We start from the raw sequence: 4,471 nt of genomic DNA, 5'->3' as shown, positions 1-4,471 counted from the left end.
AGCTGGACCATCATGATAACGCTCAACCTCTTAGACAGCGGCCCTCTGAGCTAGTGAAAGCTGATCTGCAATGACTACACCACTCCTTGCACCTCCTGCCTCTGCACGCTTTGTAGCGGCTGCAACTATGGCTGCTCTAGCTGTATCAACATCTAGATACTTCTGCTTCTTTGATGTGAGCTTCTTTGTCGCCTTGCCTTTCATGTTAGTAGGTAAGCAAGGCGAACGCCTCAGATCCTCATCCCTTGGACCACCACTGGCATTCTTGACATGGGCCATCTGAAATGAACTGCTACCTCTGACAAAGATCAACTACCAACTGTCCCTTCTGAGGCTTGGCCTCGATCCGTACTCATAAGCTTGGCCCTAAGTTGATTGACAACTGCTAATGAGACCTCAGAAACACTAACTCACTGCATGTTAGAATAGATTGGATATATGAATAATTATAATATATCTAGAGATGTGAAACCCTAAGAAGCAAGTAATAGATATGAAATTGGAAATGAGGGCTTGCTACCTAACAAAACGGCGAATCAACAAGAAGAGGAACGAATTAGGGAACCACTAGATCGACAATGTGAGGCTACAGTTGTAGTGCATTGTGGATCGGCAGTGCAATGCAATGAATCAATGAGGTGAGCAACGTGGTTAGGGCACCGGCAAGGCTCTTGGAGGCGACACTAATGAGGGCGATGCTAGGGCATGGGCTCAAATGTGTGGGAATCTGTGGGTAGTGTGGGCAAGCTGCTGTGGCTAGTGCATTGGCGTGGCTTCGGTGCAGGCACAGCGGCACGGGACGTGGTGCTATGGTGGCGTGAAGTCATGGGTGCGGATGACAGGAACGAGCACAGGGCAAGGTTGTGGCGGCGCAACGAGCTATGGAGGCATGGCTAGGGTTTGCTTGGTGATGTCGGCATAGGCAAGCGATGGATAGGGCCTTAGGTCAACCGACGATTGGATTATAAGGTGGCCCTCAATGGATTAGAAAAGGAAACGAGAAAGAATCCAGATCCCACACATTTTCTACTGACCGGGCGCTCTGGTGGCAACGACCAGACGCTGCCACCTAGAGTCTAGTCGATTCCAGAGAGGCCCAAACCCCCTAGAATAGCGACCGGATGCGGCCAATCACCACTGACCGGACATAGCCAGAGTTTGGTCCAACCTATCTCCTTCGTCTTTGCTTGACCGGACATAGGAACACCCACTGATCAAATGTAGGACAACAGAGTTCGGTCAGTCCTTCGCAGCAATAGTTCACCTCCTATGAACTGACCGGACGCTGGACTTCAGAGTCCAGTGCAGCGTCTGGTCACTCTTTTCTAGCAAATCTTCAAAGTTCCTTCACGCTACCTGTTCCCAATCAAGTCCCAACTTCAATAAGATCCAAATAAACACCAATTGGGACTGATGTGAGTGTCCTCTCTCAAACCCTCAAAATTTTTAAAGTATTTTGCCTTAGGCTATAATTCTTTTTAAGAAAATAGGCAATAAAAGGGTGATTGAAGAGAAACAACAAAACAACATTCATGCATATGCAATGCAATACTTGAAAGTAAATCTAGTTGCTTGTCAAGTTTGATCCAAGGTTAAGCTTCTTCACTCGCTTTTCAGCGGTTATCTTAACCATGTTAGACAAGCCCTATATACATTACCAAAAATTAAACATGTTGTATATTACAATGCAATGCAAGGGACAACACAACCTCATTTTCTAGTGAAGTTGCTAAAATCAAGAACATTGAGCTCATTCCATAATCAACAAAAAAACGCCTCATCTAGTGGTTTAGTGAAGATATCCGCCAGTTGATCCTCGGTCCTTACACCTTCTAATGAAATATCATTCTTTGCAACATGATCTCTAAGAAAGTGAAGGCGAATATCTATGTGCTTGGTGCGAGAGTGTTGAACCTGATTACTTGCAAGTTTTACCACACTTCCATTGTCGCACAAAAGAGGTACTTTTTCTAGAACTACACCATAGTCTAGCAAAGTTTGTTTCATGTAAAGTATTTGTGCACAACAAGCACCCATGGCAGTGTATTCTGCTTCGGCAATGGACAAAGCCACACTATTTTATTTCTTGGAGGACCAAGACACAAGTGATCTACCAAGCAAATGGCACCCTCTGGATGTGCTTTTCCTATCCACTTTGCTACCGGCATTATCTAAATTGGAATAGCTCACTAATTCAAATAAAGCTCCTTTGGGATACCAAAGGCCAATGCTTGGTGTGTGCTTAAGATACCTAAGGATTCATTTAACGGCAATCAAATGAGTTTCCTTAGGATTAGCTTGAAATCTAGCACACATACACACACTAAACATGATGTCGGGCCTAGATGCGGTTAAATATAACAAGCTACCAATCATAGAGCGGTAGAGAGTTTGATCAACCATGTTACCTCCCTCATCTATGTCGAGATGTCCATTAGTTGGCATTGGTGTCTTGATTGGCTTACATTCATCCATTTTGAATCTCTTGAGAAGATCATTAGTATATTTCTCTTGAGAGATGAAAATCCCTTCTCTCATTTGCTTGACTTGAAAACCAAGAAAGAATGTAAGCTCTTCAATCATTGACATCTTAAACTCCTTCGACATCAATTCACCAAACTCTTTGAAAGAATCTTCATTTGATGATCCAAAGATGATATCATCAACATACACTTGACAAATAAAGATATGTTCATCAAACTTCTTGGTGAATAGTGTGGTGTCGACCTTCCCAATGGTGAAGCCCTTCTCAATGAGGAAATCCTAAAGGCGCTCATACCAAGCTCTTGGGGCTTGCTTAAGCCCATATAGAGCCTTGGACAACCAATAAATAAGATTAGGATATCTAGGGTCTTCAAACCCGGGAGGTTGATCAACATAGACTAGTTCATTAATAAAGCCATTTAAAAATGCACTTTTCACATCCATTTAATATAGTTTCATTTCATGATGTGATGCATATGCAAGGAGGATACGAATGGCTTCTAGTCTTGCAACCGGTGCAAAGGTCTCCAAAATCTAAGCCTTCAACTTGAGAGAACCCCTTTGCAACTAGCCTTGCCTTGTTCCTCACAACAATGCCTTGATTATCTTGCTTGTTGCAGAACACCCACTTTGTTCCAATGACTCTTGCACCTTGTGGTCACTCTTCAAGAGTCCACACTTCATTGCGGGTGAAGTTGTTTAACTCTTCATGCTTGGCATTTATCCAATCTGGATCTTGAAGAGCTTCTTCTACCTTAGTAGGCTCAAAGCAAGAGACAAAAGAGTGATGTTCAATAAACAAAGCAAACTTTTGAGAGTGAGTCATTACTCCCTTTGATGGACTTCCTATGATGAGATCTTGTGGATGAGCTTATAGTAGAGGTGAATTTCTTCTATCAACCACTTGAGGGGGAGGTTGTGGAGCATCAACATCATGTGCTTGTGTCACCATTTGCTCATGGGAGACATGAGTGTCTTCATTTTCTACTCTCCCATCTTTATCACCATCTTGTGGCACATTTGAAGAAGAAAGTGGATTGATCACTTGTACATCATCTTCATCATCATTAGGCTTGATGTCTCCAACCAGAATATTCTTCATGGCCTCCCTCAATGGTTCATCACCTACATCATCAAGATTCTCATGTGCTCCTTAGGAGCCGTTACATTCATCAAATTCCACATCATATGTTTCTTCAACCAAGCCGGTGGCATGATTGAATACTCTATATGCTTTGGACTTTAATGAGTAACCAACAAGAAAACCAATATCACAATGTCTTTAAAACTTCCCTAGGTGTTGCCGCTTATTGTAGATGTAGCATTTGCAACCAAATACCCTAAAGAAGGAGACGTCCGGCTTCTTTCCATTGAGCAACTCATAAGGTGTCTTGCTAAGAAAATTTTGAAGGAATAGGCGGCTGGATGCATAGCAAGCGGTGTTGATAGCTTCCTCCCATAGAGCTTTGGGAGTGTTGTACTCATCAAGCATTGTTCTTGCAAGAGTGATCAATATCTGGTTCTTTCTCAATATCCAGTTCTTTCTCTCAACTACACCATTTTGTTGAGGAGTATATGTTGCAGAGACCTCATGCTTGATTCCAACTTCATCATAATAGGCTTCTATGTTGTGTTGTCAAATTCTTTACCATTGTCACTCCTATTCTTGAGCTTCACTTTAAACTCATTTTGTGCTCTCTTGGCAAACTTCTTAAAGCATGATGCAACTTCGGATTTGTCATGAAGGAAGAATACCCATATGTATCTTGAATAGTCATCAATAATCACAAGACAATAAAGATTTCCTCTCAAACTCTTGTATGTTGTTGGTCCAAATAAGTCAATGTGAAGGAGCTCTAGCACTCTTGTGGTTGACATGAAAGCTTTTGTTGGATGTGTATTTGTAGCCTGCTTGCCGGCTAGACATGCACTACAAAGCTTTTCCTTTTCAAACTTCACATCCCTCAACCCTCTCACCAAATCATTC

The sequence above is a fragment of the Miscanthus floridulus genome, chromosome 6 (assembly GCF_019320115.1).
Source record: "Miscanthus floridulus cultivar M001 chromosome 6, ASM1932011v1, whole genome shotgun sequence".
NCBI lineage: Eukaryota > Viridiplantae > Streptophyta > Magnoliopsida > Poales > Poaceae > Miscanthus > Miscanthus floridulus.
This window is presented reverse-complemented; position numbering follows the sequence as displayed.